At 35.8% G+C, this 17,666-nt stretch overlaps 1 protein-coding gene and 1 long non-coding RNA gene across 2 annotated transcripts in view; both read right to left on the reverse strand.

Moving 5' to 3' along the window:
- Positions 1-17,666, reverse strand: part of Mesr6 (misexpression suppressor of ras 6) — a 470,406-nt gene that overhangs the window by 330,457 nt on the left and 122,283 nt on the right. The gene's annotated exons all lie outside the window — the stretch shown is intronic.
- LOC139998173 (uncharacterized) lies at positions 3,615-5,308 on the reverse strand. Its single transcript, XR_011803202.1, has 2 exons — positions 4,628-5,308; positions 3,615-4,566 (listed from the first exon to the last, which is right to left on the reverse strand). It is a non-coding gene; the product is annotated as an uncharacterized lncRNA (long non-coding RNA).

The raw sequence follows: 17,666 nt of genomic DNA on the forward strand, positions 1-17,666 counted from the left end.
AGTCGAACGAAGAGACTGCTCGACTTTGTTCTTCCACGATATGACGAGACGAGGAACGTGTTACGGTACCTGGTGTACCTGGTACGATACCGTACTAACTGGAAAAATCCAAATGTCCCCGACACGAAGGATCGTTTTCGACCTCCCGCGAAATCTGGCTGCTCGATCTGTTCTGCTCTATTCTCTCTCTCTCTCTCTCTCTCTCTCTCTCTCTCTCTCTCTCACTCCCGCTCTCGATGATAATAATCGGATTACGGAAATCCTTTAGAGATGACGACTCACTGGTGGTTTTTTCTTTTTTTTTTTTTTTTTCTTTTTTGTACGCTGAATAAAGCTAGGTGGTCTTTTTTCAGACTAATTTTGTTAATATAGGTAAGGTAGGGTTATTCGACTCAAGTTAAGTAATTTGGCTTGTAATTCGCTAAAATTTTAAGCATTCTATTTGAAATTCAGACTATTCGAATCGTCGTTAGTGGCGTGATAAACGCCAAGGGAAGTACTTACACGGATAGATAGGAAGATCATAGTTTTCTACAAGTACTCATCAAAGTGAAAGAAGTTTGTTCGATGTTAATATTTGTAGTTGTATTTATTTACTTTCTAATCTTTTTTTATGATTGCAATAGTATTTCAAAAGTATGTGACCATTATAAATGAATTCAAGTGCATGTCAGGACTGTTTGTATCGTCTACGAGGAAAAGATTTCGAACGAACCTCGTCACGGTTTAATCTGACAGGAAAACGTACGATATGAAGGTGCCGTTAACAGCATAACAGGCCATAACGTTAAAGAAAAAATATACATGGATGCCGTTTAAACGGCAATTGACACTTGCTACTCTATATTCGTAAAAATCGACACACGTTCCGATACTTTAAATGTCACGTGCCACTCAAGTGACGTTTATAAATCTCGATCTGAAAGCTGTGACTAACTAAGTTAAAGTATCATTGGCGGTTCCATAATCACGAATTGCTATCAACCATGTCAAAATCTTTTGCTCTGTACAATAGTGGAAATGTTACACGATATGTTTGCCGACTGATGAGTCATCGATATCTCGCTTAAATCGATTCGACTCGCGTTTGCATCAAGGGGTATTCAGTTCTGTAATGTACCAATGTATTCAATGCTAATACCGAAGAGGAGAATTCTTTTCGTCGAACGTGTTCTTTGGCAATATTACAAGTTGTTAACAATATTCCGAATTATTAACAAGTTATTAAATTTATCGTACAACAATTACCATATTCATGTACTATCATATCTTCAATAATTTTCGCATAAATTTTAACTACGACGAATGTAAGATATTTATTTTCAAATTATGTAAATTATTCGAATTATTCCTATTAACGACAAACAGAGAATCTTTTTTCAGAATATTACAAATTATTAACAATGTTAGGAGAAATTATTAGACTTAAAATCGTTAGATAAATTTCCAGTATGCTGAATGTACAACTTTCTCTAAATTGTACAAATTTACGGATTTACGTTGTTTATATGGCTTATAGAAGTATACGAACGAAACCAGCACATATTTTCTATGCTTTAAATTAGGCTCTTTCTAGGACAATTTTCAGTAATGAGACGTTGTCTCCCGGATAACAATGCTGATTGAAACTAACGAGCGATGATTCATAACTTCAATTCTGATATAATAGTGCAAATCTAATGGGAGATTGGACGTCTCACAGAGACTAATTGACATCGAGATAAAGAATTTTTAATTTGTCGTATCAAAGGATTATTAAAAATGTAACATTAAGGCTAATAATAATCGACGATCTTTAGAAACTTACTATTCAACAGTAGGTAAACCAAATATTTTTTCGACATTTAATCGGATTTAATCAACCAATGATAAATTAAATTTATAACATTTACCATTGTAAAGTAAACGGAGTACATATAATTCATTTGAAAATTTACAAATCTATATAAACATCTGATAAAACGTATAAGAAATATGGTAAATTTAAATAAAGATAAAAAATCATCATTAGATATTGTTAAACTCGGAAATTATTTAAAAGACAAGACTTTCTTACAGATAGAATTCATCTGATCATACGTACGTCGATCAAACATCGATGTTTTGAATTATTGAATCCACATGAGTGGTTCGATCGCGTTCATGCGAATCAAGAACACGCTCGCCAACAACCACTCTAATCGACCGATCTGAATCATTCTGCAACGAACCACGATAAGCGGAATAAAATTCCGCGGGATTTAAGGCAACGCCGCTGCGAGAAAATTGTTTGCCTTTCTCGAAGCCACTTTATCTCGTTGCGGTATTCGCAGAATACCAGTTCGAAACCTTCACTTTCTGCGATCGTAGATAGAACGGAGGTTTGAAAACGACACGTCACGACGAGACGAATTATTATGTTCAGAGGCAGCGACGTTTCCATCGAAAACTAAAACATTACGTTTCTTCTTTCCTTCGATAGAAAGCTCCTATCGAATATCTTTTATGCAGAACGTTGTGTTCCATTCTTTTTATTCTGTTTCAAATCTTTTAACAAAATCTAATATCCTAGAATATTATTTGTCTTTGGGTTCGAATAATCTGTAATTTTATTCGAGACAATGCGATTGATCGAAATCTGGAATTATTGAAAATTATGCGATTGAAAATGCAAGACTGCCGTTATTATGTTTTATCAAAAATTATTTTATACGTTGTTAAAAAAGGCAAGAGTACAAATTTTGATTAGATAACGACTGGATGACTAAACTGCAAATTTACACTTTTATAAATATAATTAGAGAAACGCAACTTACGCAAGAATTTGTTTCAGTCACTGAATATCATAATGAGTAGGTACTATGCTTTTGATATTTCATATATTTCGTATATCTTATTATTTAGTTTTATTATGTACATTCGTTATGTGTATTCTATATCTTTGGATATCCCATATATGCATAAATAATCACAATTTAATATGATTCATTTTTTATAGTCACATGAAGCATTGAAGATATATACATATTTATACATCTTTGAATAAACCAGTGTTTAATTTTGTTATGACACAGAGTCAAATGATTTGTTGTCGATAAAATGAACGATTAGTTTCATTGTTCAGGATACACGTGCATAAAGCAAGTGATTAAGAAAAAATTGACGAGCGTAATTCTTTGGCAAGCAGCTCGTACAAAATCTTGGCTAATAGTTGGCCAGCGATGTTTAACGACGAGCATTTACAATTCCATGCGTCGTACTTCGCGGGTTACTTGGATTTTAATGATCCTCATTTGTAAACGGAGACATCTCCCATGGAAATCGGTAGCTCTCTACGCGTGCGCGTTCGATCGTGCCGGTCATTCTATCGATGACAAGTAGCGATTTAAATGTCAATCGTGGAGGCACACGAATGGACGTGCCAAGTTTTTCAAAACTGCGTACCTTGCAACATAACCATGGAATTAACATTCCTCGTCGATCACAGCGAATATGTCTAATCCTCTATCAGTTCATAACAGCTATTTTCTTTTTTTTTTTTTTTTTTTCGCAAACGTTAATTAAATTAATTTTCCAAAATCGAGTGCGGTACGACACAACCATTGAATGGATATACCTGATATTCTTTCAGTTTCTAGCAAGTCTTTTCTTCGCTTTAAAAATCAATTACGTTAATTTTTTGTCAGACTTTTCAATAATCAAGTAATTAATATTCACTATGTTGATCAATATTTTTATTTCCTCCAGCAATTATTTTTTTATCTTCGTGTAAATTAGTCATATTCTTGTTTGCTTTTTATACGAATGAATATGTACAAACGGAATTATGTATAATGTATGAAATATATAATGAAATGTGTACAAGGGAATTTGAATCTTGGAAATTGTAGCAAAAGCGTTCAGTATAAACAATATGTAGATGTCTATTGCACTTTGAGTAGAATGACGTTAAAATTCTGATTGAAGAGTTTAATATGTAATCTCTTGTGTAAGAATATATGCATAGAACATCTAGTGCAAACATTTGATAGATAAAGACATATTTACTCTTGCTTCCATGCAGGAACTGTGCAATATTTTCAAAAATCCTAGAATTGCATCTAAATCGAGCCGTTTTAATAAACTTTCTATATTTATTATTTCAATATTACCGGTTTATCGTTACCAGAGTTTAGCAATATACTTTTTATCATTCTGTCTTATTTCCTAGATATCATACTAGTATTATTATGTAATAATATCACTTCCCATTTAATTACATAATTTTTATACAACAAATAATATTTTAGAAAAATATCTATTAAAGAAAAAACAACAATTTTTTCGATCTTGTTTTTGTATCATTTCCACGACTCAGAAGAATTCATGAATGTCCTATTAAGTAGAAAAGGATTTCACGGCCAGACATTTGGCAGCATGTTAACATTTCCGGGAAACACGCATTGCATTTAATAGAATTAGAAAATTTTAAAGCTGCAAAACGTATTAAACATGCCAACGCGCATATGAAATATCCAAAGTATAATCAGTATTCATTTTAATATCTCAACAATTCTCTGCTTAGATTCTATCTTTCTTCAGTCACGTCTGCAAAAGTACGAATTTGCATAAATATCGCACATACAATATACAAATATAGACCATTCACGTAACAAAAATTGTCGAAAAAATATCCACTTAAAACTGTTCACGGAGTCTAAGCAAGTAGATGTAGATATCCTGGCAGACCTAAGAAGATCAAGATAGAAACATTTCCCATCAACATTGCCATAGACTCGATTTAGGGATCCGTAACAACAAAATGGATCGCAGTTATTCGAGCGAATTAAAAATTCTTTAAAGGATCTAAAGTTCGAGAAAAGGTTCTGTTGCACACACGTACACATTACGCTGCTCTTTATTTCCTTTTCGTGAACGGTTTAGCGATCGCGGATAACACGATGGCTCCGGAATGGAGATCGCAGCCCTGTCCTTTCCTTGGCGCACGGACGCGTCTGTCATTCCTCCGATAACGAGCAGCGACTTAAAGTCTTTACGGTGTCATACGGGCTTAATGCCACGGGCACGGCGACGGGACGTGAGCCGAGATAGCGAAGGCGCTATTTAATTAACGATAATAGCTCGGCTTAACAAGAACTCCGCGGCATTTTCTTTTCATTGTCTTTCCGTAATGCGACGGCCTCCACGCGGACACGTTTCTGTTTCTTCTTTGTTCCTCGCTCCTGTCGTTGTGAAGTATCGCAGTACACTGCGACCGATTTGTGGAATTCTCTTATAGATTCTTGGTATTATAGAGCATCGATACTTCGTTTCTAAATGTTTTTGTTTCAAGCAGTTATTACACAGTGTTTTTCGTATCGTTACTTTATGAATTAAATGAACTTCAACAGAGAACAGAGAGAGAAAGAGAGTTTTGCGAGGCAGTAGAGTTTTAAGTCTGTAGATACTATTACGATATTGTACCGCAGTTAATCTTTTCCTAAACGTTGATTATTTGGAAATTGTTAATGACTGTGTACAATTTGCACATATAAATAGGATGCCTGTGCAGATTTACATTTTTGCAGGCGCCTCATATCCTATCGAACTCGTTATATTTAATGAAAATCTCGAGGAAATAATATTTTATAACACACACAAGTTGTAAAGAAAACTTTCTAAAAAGCTTTATAATAAGATAGCTTGTTCGTAGGTCAAAATAATTAAACTTCATTTCGTAGAATTTCTAAAATTTTTCTGTCACAGTACTTCGTTGATGCTTATCTTAAATTACAATTTCATCGATTGTATCTTTCTGAAATAAACGGGTCAGATATCGGTAGATACCCTAATACTTATGGCCAGCGATGTGTGTCAAGGTCAATACCACTGCAGCTGACTCTTCTATATTAAATAACTACCTTATACCTTCTTCCATCATGGAGGTGATCTATCCGTGGATGGAAAACGTGTCGTTCGATCGAACTAGCGACGCGCTTGCAAGAAGGGAGTTGGCCGGCCGCGCGCATAAGTCGGCCTGTGGACGCGTTGCAGATACGCCGGTGCTAATTGCAATTTATGTCTCATTGCAGCGGTCGTCGGTGCGCCACGACAAAGGACCGCACCGCGGGCGGCCGTTGCTGCGTTAAAGCGTTTCGAAAGAGAGCCTGTGCCACCGCGGTTCACGTATTACAAGCGAACGCCGCCATGACGTTGTTGTCGTTGCTGTTGTTGTCGTTGGCTGCTGTTGCTTTTGCTTGTCGGACGGTTTCACCTGTGCGTCCGCGCGAATCGACTTTACGAGGCCGGCTTTTGTCGGAATCAGCGCCGCGATTCGCGTCCCCGCTGCGATCGACGGCTGTGAAACGCGGACTCGTTCTTGCTGCCCATCGACGCGACGCTCTCCGCATGATAAACATCCCGTGGGACAGAGTATTTGTGTACCAAGGGTACGTCTGTAAGTGATTTCCGTTTGGTTTGCTGATTTCGAAATTCGTTGCAGTAAGACTCGTGACGAAAGTGATTTTTTAAGTTCGCTTTTTGCAGCATGCTCTGCGATTGGAAATATAAAAAGTATAGGGTGGTGACTCGTGGAAATATTTGAATACTTGCTGTGAACATTTTTGATGAATACATTGTACGCGTTGTATGGAATGGTTTGATATTTCGTTTAAGGATGCTACGAAATACGGCGATAGCGATTGCATTGGTAAAGTTTGAAAGATAGTCGAGAATGTACGTGGAACGTAAACAATATTTCTTTCTTGGAAATATACCGAAATATTTTTAGTAGAAGAAGATATTCTTTAAATCAAACAAGTACTCCAATTTTATGTATACCTAGATACATACGTAATGTTTCAAAACTCGTTACGAATAATCTCTGAAATTGAAGGAAAAGATACGACTCTATTTCTAAGGTACGTTAACATTAAGAAAGATAGGTATTTCTAAGACTTCTTCTAATTGTTTACCATTAATCATACAATATTAAATAGCAAATCTATAATTAGTTTTGTAATTGACAAAGAAGAACTATAAAAAAAAATTCGGTTTCAAGTATCTAGATTTTAAAAGAACGATTCCTATCATATCGTGTTTCTACATCCGCCTGGAAAATAAGAAGAAAACAAAATTTATCATCTGTTCTTGAATTTTTTTCTTATTCCGATTGGACACGTTCAACGTCATCCAGTTTCATTCCTACAATGTGATACCGCAAAAGCGATGTCAGCGTCGCGACTGAAATTCATCGAGAGAGCCAGATAATACACAGTAGCCGAAACCGCTACGATTTTGTATTACCATAATTGAATAGATCTGCAGCGGGATTAATGAAGTATCAAATATCCCAGGTCGGCGTAAACAATGCCGCAAAATCTATTTAAACGATGCTCGATTAAATATCCATTGGCCATCGCTTAACCCTGTTCACCCAAATGGAACCGTGTATATCTCTTCTTGCAACAAAGACGTTACGCATCGTGTTGTAGAGCAAATTAAAACATGGCGCAATATCGTCTCGTTCGTTCAGCCCCGCTGAACAACACCTTATTTAGAACGCTATAACATCATTCACGTCGACAAAGAGAGAATCATTATCAAAAGCTTCGAAGCAAAAGGTAACGAAGTGTGATATTGCACGATGTGATCGAACGCATATCTTTGTTTGTTTAATTCTTTGTTATTCACGTACAGTTTGTTTCTTTTTATTCGATATCATTCTTTTATATGTTCTCGGAATTTTAGACAAAAATGAAACTTTCTGATGATAATTGAGAGCCACGTTACACAATCTTTGAGCGTGTTCAACTTTTTCCAGCAGAATAAAAGAACAAAAGAACATATATATCAATTTTTTTAAACAATAAGTCTAGTCGTTTTGATAAATTGTGGACGTCATGATAAAGATATTGAAAAGCTAAAAATATTCTTCGTATTTTAGTAACTTACGGGACGATTCAATCTCGAAACGAAATCGTCTCCACGTAAAATACTAAACTTAAATAATCTCCTATATTACAAGATTTGAACACCCATCGTATCTTCAAAAAAAAAAAAAAAAAAAAAAAAACAAGAAAAAATAGCCAAAAATCAAAACCCACTTCATCAATTCCAACGTTCGGTCTCTTTACTTTGGTACGGCAATTACCATCGAAAATTAAAATTTCCTTTGTCCACCAATAATTACCCCTTTCGTTTTCCTTCTTTCCTAGTTGTCTCCTTATTCTCTCCCGCTTTCGCCTTCCTCGTTTCTCGAGGAACGAACGCCGAAACGCTGGTCGATAAAGTACAAACGCACAATGGACGTAGAAGCATAGAAACACGTGGCGCATAAATCGCGCATTATGTGCGGCTCTTTGTGCGCGACGAGAGTAAATAGGCTGGCGTGCGCGCGCTCTCTGGCTACCCTTTCCTTTGGATTTCCTTTCGCTTGGGCTCTGGCTGTTGGTGCAGTTGTTGCAGCAGCCAGCAGCCGCCGCCGCCGCCGCCGCAATAGACGCCGGCCCGTGCGGCCATTACGCCGACGCGGCCGTCGTCGTTTTTCGCAACCGCTCCACATCGTGATTTCCTCAAGGTGCAAAGAGCCTCGACGACAGCAACGAATGCCGTGTTCGTGTGCTGCGCCTACCTCCGTGAACCTTATGTCGCATTTGCAACAAAATCCGAACGCTGCCCGCCGATGCAACTGTGCGTTATATGACACTCGATCACGAGGGTTGCGACACGTGTTACTGCTCAACCTTATTGGATATTGTGTGTGCTAGGTTTGCAGGATTTTTTTAATTGTTATTGCTATTTCTTCGTTGGCAAACCAAGCGGTTCATGTTGCAAGAGTACCGTTGAGGTTCTTTATCTTTATTGAAAAAAGTTTCAAATATTGAACTCGACACTTGACGCATGGATATACCTCAAGCGTTATCGATGAGGTATTTATAGAAAGTCGTATTTGTACGAATGGGATTTAAATAGGAATTTGTTTCATTTACTAGACATTATAACAAGTTCATTACTCTGAATATTTTAGTACGATTTACATTAAGATTTACAACTACCATTTCTTTCAAGTTTTCGGAGATAATATTAAAACATACTAATTCTTAAAGACACCGTCTTTAAGTACGCAAATTATTCATCGCGTGTGAATAATTCTTAAAACGTAGATAGCTAAAGAACAATCAACAGTTTGCAATATAATGAGCGAGGAAAACTGTTTCCTTACGAAACATTGTTATAGGTTATTATAATAAGATTGTCGAGAGATAAAGATACTCCTGCTGTACATATGCGCAGAGATTGCTTTCGAAGAATTGGTTTTTGTTTTCATTAAACCATGGTAGCGCGTCTTACATGTTACGGGTTATGGTTGTTTCTTGGAATTTGTCGTTTGTAATTCAAGGAGAATAGGAGAGCATTGCGATTAAGAGATCATTTGAGTCGTCAAGTTGAAATTTATGCGCAACGAACGTCACGAGGAGAAAAAGTAATATGAAAGCGATCAACTACGTTCGAATCACCGACCGTAACGTTTCAAGCTTTTTCATGACATATACTATATAGTTGCAGGCAATACTATGCAATCCTTCGAATCGTAGCTTGCCACTTATCGCGTTAATTTTGTAATAAAGATAGGAAACGCGATATTTCCGGTTTCACTGATGTCTCCATACTTCGGCGATGACATCATCCATACTTTGAAATATTATGACACACGTACATATAAATTACATCTTAACATATAAAACTTTCCATTTTGTTCCATTAAGTTTCTAAATAACAGGTTTTTTTTTTTTAAATAAATATCGATATTTTTATATGCTACTGGACAGTTAAGGAGATCGTATATTTTCGATATTAAATATATTTTTATACTTGTAGATACAATACAATTTTAAAGCTGAGAATTTGTTACTTTCGTTCATTTCTGTTTTCGTAGAATTTCTTAACATTTACGTACATAAACGTAATCGTTTCAGAATTCAATGTAGTTTTATGAATTGTTGAAAATCAGACATTTCGTACATTACGTAAACTAATATAACGTAATAAGACATTTCTATATATTCAGTACTAATATAACGTAATATGTAATTAAAGGACATTTTACAATTTCATCAGTTTCGTTTAAAAATTGTCTTGATAGCATCGAACGTGAAATAAAGAGAAATATTATAAACATTACGCTTCGATGTAAAAAATCTCATTTATCTCTCATCCATCAGATCCATCAACGATCATAAACTGTTACGAGCACAGAAGAATGAACGCGGTATTTACGTATTAAACCAACGAGATACGACACGGAACGTTGCTTTTCGAGGCTTTTTTGGGGGATTACGTGGAAGTTTGTGGTTCGACCGGTTTGGTGTAAATGCGGCTTAACGTTTGGCGGCGTGTAAGTCTCTGTCCTGGTTAGAGGTACTTAATGGGGCCCCTTACATCCGCCCCTCCCTCTGCCTCTAATGATCTGCAGTACCTCTAATGTGGTACTTTTCAGCATGGAACTTATTAACGTGAAACCGTGCCGGTTTCGTTCAACGTTTCTTGAAAAGTACGGAGAAAAAGGGATATGAGAAAACGAGGAAGAGAGAGAAAATACAGAGATCTTGCGTCATTACCAGAAGTGACTCCTCTGCTTCGTGTCTATTTCCAAATAGCTTTTTCTGAAGTCGAAATGTATATGTGGAAATGTACGTTTCGAATTTTAGGCTGTTACAGAGATTATATCTTTAGATTATATTTGCGCTGGTTTACGTAAAACAAAATTTCTTCTCGCGACATTAACGGTATAAAAAAATATTGAAAAGATAATTAGATTCTATTGTGAAAAGTATCTGTGTGGTTTTATTGTAAAATATTGATTACGTGAAGTACCTTAACAACTCGTTTGCTATATTCAATTTCCCTACGATATTGATATTAATACGTTTACATCAATATCCTAGCGATTAAAAGCAAAACACGTTAATATTCAAAGTATTCATTATAATATTTAAAATGTAGAACAAATTTATGTCCCACTTCTTTAATTTTGTCGTACTCGGTGTTGCATATAAGCAATAAATTTTAATAAGTTGGTAATTAACCGATAAATGTGCTTGGCTTTAATAAAACTTAAAAATTTTAGTGTATTATGATATTCTTAGAAAACCATTTCAAAAAGAAGTCTGCGGAACTAATAGTTAATAAAGAATAAAACATTTAATAATTGTTCTTACAGACTAAAAAAGATTCCACGTTGAAAGAGTTAATAATGTTTAGAGAAATACAAATTTGTACCAACACATCCGCAACGAGACACGTCACCTTTGCAATAAAAGTAGGAAAGTAACCTAATGCTCAGTTTCTAACTCACCCCCTTGTATAATCTCAATTTGTATTTGATTTGCAGTTTGACAAATATATCGTTTGAGAATCTGTCGAGTTTATGTACAATAAAATTTGCAGATGAACATAACTGCAGAATAAGACAGAATGTCTTTATTAGATATACACCCATAAATCTCGCATGAAGATTTCAATAAACGTCAGTCAGGAGATCTCGCCGCATAAAATTAAGAAGGAAGAGCGTAGGTGACAAACACGTTGGCCATTCTGAATACGAACAGACTGCTCGTTCCCATGATCGGCTTAGGACTCTTAAACATCGATTACTCGAAATCTCGTAGGCGTAGTCGCGTCGGAAACGATATAAATCTCTCCTAACTTTAAACTCGTAACACCTTTCCCGAGAATCAAACCGAGAAAAATGTTTCTCGTTTCGGAGCAATCGTAAAACCATGAACTACGTCCGCGTGACCACGCCAGGAGATTGGGAACGAAATTAAGAAATCGTGAAACGTAGGATAATTTTAGAAAATCGTAAAACTAGGCAACTATATTGATGTTGAGTAAATGAATTTTAAATTAACCTATTTATAGCGTATTTTAATCGTAACGTAATAGAAAAAAGCAAGGAATGTTAATAAAATAATTTAATTGACCAAATAAATTTTTATGACTGAAGAAATAAAATTCGTTGAATCTTTTCGTGACATAAAGCGTTATTCCCTAATTGGTATACTGTGAATTTTGTTTATAGGAAATTACAAAATTTAACGAGAAAAAATACACAGTAGTGTACTGGCAAAAAATATACGAAACATTTAAGATATAATGTTCGTTATAATGTTTAATAAGCTAAAGAAAATGTCCATTTAGATTTTATTTCGTCGATCGTGTTCAAAATTTGCGTAAATTTTTCAATCTAATAATGAAATACCGATGCAATTCTGTAATTCTAATTATCATCGGAATATACTTGCTGTTTTTCTTTATTCTTTACTGAATTCCTTACCTAATACGTAGAAAATTTATATGAAGCTATTTTATATTCCTGCATATACGAGGAAAGGTATTAGAAGATTTATGTATGAAGAAATATACGTATGACAGAAGTAAAAGTTTCGTGATTAGTGATCGAATAGAAGGATAATGTTAATGGAAACTCTAAGGATGAGAATGGTGTAAATTAAAAAAAGAATTGGACAGACTGAAATACCTCTGAAAGTTTATTACTAGAAAATGTATTTAGAATGGCAATGAAATAAATCAGTAGTTGCTTACTGATCTCATACAAAGCAGCATTGTGCAGAGCCCCGAGTAAAGTATATTTACTGCTTCAAATGAAAGTGATGTAGTACGTCAACTGTATAATGGCTCTTACCTACACGGGAACATTCATCTTGCTAATATTTATGTTTTCGTAGAGAAACTTTATTAATTAGCCTATTGTTAGTTCGAAATGGTTCAAACTTGTACGTCTTTGATACTATATTACATTTGTTTAAGACTTTCTATAATGCATCTTAATCTTCATCAAATGATGATTCATCTTAATAATTCATCCTTCAAAATGGTATAAAATTAGCGTATATTCTCTATAGATTCAGGTGTACAAAATATTTCATTAGCAAATAAACTATTTTATTTTATATTACACTTCATCCTTTCTTTTCAAATTTAATAGAGCAGAAACCGCAAAATTAAAATTTAATTAAAAGCATATCAAATAATTTCAACTTCAACGTGGATTTAATTCAATTTTCTATGCTTTACTTTTCCATAAAAATTATACCATATACATAACAGGATTATAAGAAAAATAAATTAAATTATAAACTATTCGATACACATATACATGTAAATACGGAATTTAAGTTTCCACAACTAGTTCGTCGCCGTTCTACAAAATTTTAAATTTTTAAACAACTTCTCCGATATTTTGATGTTAATTGCTTTCAAAGAAAATTTTAATGCATAAAATAACGAATTCAGAAGGAGTGGACGCGCAAGCGCCACGCGCAAAAAGTGTGACGAGAACTTAATACCTCTCGGTAAGTGGATTGTTCCCGGTTGCTGAAACTTACGTAAACAGGTGTATACTGGGTCAGTCAAACATCGAGCTGTGTTCGCACTTGATTAAATTATGCAAATCGATCGGATCGTACGTGTCCGCGGGCCGGAATGTAAATTACGCCTGGAAATACTACTGTGCTCGCAGTTTCGGTGCCTTGTGAAACGGTTTCTTGCTAATTTATTGGCCGATCGATTGTCGAACAGCCGTCGATCGAACTGTCGCGTTGCTTTATATGTCTCGTGTCAGGACATACTCGTTAACCAATCGTAAAGAGTTTATTATTTGCTCCTTTCTTCTGCGCCGTGACATTTTAATACGACTCTCAGTTGTGCAATTATCAGATATTCTCATTCAATGCAGATTTTAATAGAAAATAGAGCATTCTGGTAGGTTCTGATGAACGGATGGATTAGCGAGCAAACAATTTAGCATAAAATAATTGTGAGATATTAAGGTCAAATTCAGAAAGAAATATCAGACGATGTTAAATATCTCGTTGAAAAATTAAAAAAGACAGTAACTTAATAAATAAGCTTCTCAAGTTTTCTACTTCGCACAAAATATTCTATTTTTATACCAAATATAAGTTTAAAGTAATGAAATCTAATCTTCAATTGATATTGTTAATTTCATTTTACACTCTATATTCCATAAATCATTGATTAGAATCGTTAATAACCTTTTTTGTATGGAATATCCAACACAAATTGCAATAATAATAAATATCCAAAATTACTGTAGCAACCTATAACTCTAACCACCAATGATATCACTCAAGTGTTAAACGTCAACCCTTTCGTTAATATTTCAAGCCTAAAAAATTGTTTCACCAAAATTTCAATATACGCATCGCTCTATATCCTTCTATACCATTGTTTTATATATTTTTCACACAAGCCTTTATTATCCACTAAAATCGCATAGTTCCAACGAAAGTACTAACGAAGAAGTTAAGTTGAAGTTATCCAACGTTCAAGGAAGAATGACTAGGAAAGAAATCGAGGTAGGTCCATGGTAAAAATGCCTGATCGTAGACAACGTCGTCGTGAAGATCATATTATTATGTACAACCACGAGATACCCGTAGCGTTGGTATGCATGGGGAAGCCGATTGGCCGAGAGAAAACGCGCGTACGCACGCACGTACGTCGCAGCTGGTTTGTACGCGAGCTTGCACCGTAGTCAGAGCATATTTATGGATTAGCATACAATGGTGGTGTTTATTAGAGATTCCTCGAAGGTTCCCACCTTCGACGCCAGCTCCGTGCTTCTCCTCCGTTCCCGAGAACCGTGACGCCCTCCTCCTGGAAGCTCCGTGTCGAAAACCGTGCTCGAACCTAAGCCCCCCGATCGTTCGAGCCGCTTCCTTCTCTTCCTCTTTACGTAACCGCGTTTCTGACCGCAACATTGACCTTGTTTTCGCGTCACACTTTTGCACAACTGATTTTCTTTCGGACGGTTCGTGCTAAACGGCTTGATTCGGCCCATTGCCGTAGTTTTAGAGACGCGAGATGTAAATGGAAGGAATTTTAGTGACCAGTAGACTACGGATATTTACATATTTTCACGAACGCAATTGAAGAAATGGAATATAAGCGGAGGTTTGTTTCGCTCGGTAAATATTGTAACATGTATTTTGGATGATTTGTTATTTTGATTCTCCGTATTATCGACATTCCGTGCTATTTTGCGCTTTCTAATTTCTTGTAAACGCGTAAAAATCCACGATCAAGCGATTAGATATGGTAATTTGCTTGTGAAAGATTGGGCGGTCTTTCGTAGACGATACGTATTGAGGTAATTTGATATTAATATTAATTGATCGTTAATAGAGTGTGATTCTATTGATCGATTTGTTAGTTTTTAGGTTGGAGAACTTTGGTAATTTGTATTTGTGTGATTGCATGTTTGTGTGTAACATTTTGTCCACTGGATACGTAGTTTGATATAATTTCTAGTTTGGTTATTCGATAGGGGTTCGTAGCTCTATGCTAGCCACTCCAATTTTGTAGATAAACCTTGTATGAAAAAATTATACAAGATTCATATGGTAAGTTTATTGTAATTATTTTCCAGCTTCGTACCTCTCTTCGAAATGGATATATACTTGATGTTCATTACATACATATATGGACGTATGGACGAATAAAATGCTTTCCAATTTCCATTGGTTTTAAACTTTCATACACAATTTCTGTAGTTAAATACAGGAAAAGAAAAAAAAAAAAAAAAAAACAGATGAACATGTTAAAAGTCCATTTCTTTCTCACATCACTTTTTATCGCGATTTTCTATACCACATATTCTTCCACACGTATTTTCACCATGTCCATAGAATATACACTCACACGAAACAAAGAAACTGAAGAATCCAACCTGAATATCTCCTGAACTACGAAGGCATCCCATGTACACTATCGACCATAAGTCACAGAGCACCTAACACACTTAACACAAGCTTAAATGGATGTTGTAATTACAAAATGAACTTCATACTTATTGACGAAGTTGAAGTTAATTTACCAAAGCTTGTGATATAAATATAAAATTATACGGAAGCAGTAGCAATGTTTTAACTACATTATTATACGAGACCCTATTGTACTCGCGAACCTGTTAACCATATCGCTGCTGGTGATTTTCCTTGAATCGAGCTCTAACGCGAAGCTAAGCCTGATCTTGGAGTGGCAGCGCGGCAAGGAGTGTGAGCATCGTGCGAAGACGCTGAAGAGAAGTCCAAAGAAAGCGGCTTCCTCGGAAGCAGGCAGCAAGAAGGAACTGTACGGTATTCCAAGACGAGAGATCCCGAAGAAAAGGGGAGCCATCGGGCCAGCCAGTCGTCGCAGAATGCCCGTTTTGGTCAGCGGAGCTTCATTCGCATGCAACTTTGTCCGCGGCTCTTACTTGGAAGTACGTGTGACCACGTCGCAACCGGTACCAGGCGGCTGCTGCTCCCTATGGCCCGCGTCTTTATTTATTTCTTATATCGTCGACGAGCTTCATTCAGTGGTCTCGGTCCGAATCGCACGGACCCAACGAGGAACCAGAGAGATCATGCCGCGCGAACTCAGTTTTTCGTCATTCTTCTGCCAAGGTCCAACTCGCAACTGGCACTCGTTTTCGCCCGGTTCGGGAACGATCGTGTTAAGATGACTTCATATAGGACGAGTAAGGGTAAAAGTCGTTGTTGGTAAGCCGTGTTTGTAATTTGCCTGTGTTGAATGGTGTTTTGTAGGAAGAAATGATTGTGCGTATAAGAAACGATGCAGTGGTTGTTCTTAGAAGATTCGTTAATGTCGTTCGTGATCGAGTTGTATAGTGATTTCTTTAACGACACCGGCAGGTGTTATACAAATCTGATATTTTTCAGAACGAAAAGAAACTACTTTTTAGGGGTATCCAATACAGGAAGTATTGATCGATGATCGAGTAGTCATTGTTTTAAAATTATTAGGACTCTAATGGACGCCATACGAGCTAGATTTTTGAGAACGTCAATTGCGGTGATTTGTATACTCGATTATTTTATTATATAGAAGTTTGACAATTTTTTCATCATGTAAAACTTCTAATTAATTGATGTATAATATTAATGCATAGATGACTATAATTTTCTAATTAGTTATCCAAATTGATATACAAGAAATCAAGTTCCACTTTCGTTCAAGTCTTCGAGGGACAATTTTATTTCTTACCTGTAGGTTGCATGACATTTACTTCTCAGGTGTAAACGATCAAAAGATCTGTGACTGAATCGAATATGAACAGTATGTTGTATACGATATGATGACAAACAAGATGACAATTAATCCACGAGAAACATATACCTACTGCAGAGATACAAATAGCTGTCAAAATCCTTCAACGCGTTAACGAATGCGAAATTTACCTGTAATGAATTATCTATATATTAAAATGTCCTATATAAATCCAACGAACGAGTAAGAATATTCCTCAAACAACGAATAACGAAATCAAATGTTATCCAATAAAACATATTTAAACTTTGAAGCAATAAAATAAACAAGATACGATTTATTTAAATAACATTTAATTAAATCATATTTTGTACAATATGCGAATGCTTGTGAGTGGCTGTACCTAAATTTCTGTACGTACATCCTCGGAAAATCAAAGTATCATACTTTCTCTTTCGTTTGGTTTAAATGGCGAATTTCTCACGATCATCTCATGGATCGCCTCAATTAAATTCGCATCAAAATCCATTTCCCCGCGCTGATTCATTACCCGTGCACGCTTTAATTTCATTCGGCCACGCGGTATGTGCCGGATAATTTACCGCCTCGGC

This window comes from Bombus fervidus, chromosome 2, assembly GCF_041682495.2.
Source record: "Bombus fervidus isolate BK054 chromosome 2, iyBomFerv1, whole genome shotgun sequence".
NCBI classification, from domain to species: Eukaryota; Metazoa; Arthropoda; class Insecta; order Hymenoptera; family Apidae; genus Bombus; species Bombus fervidus.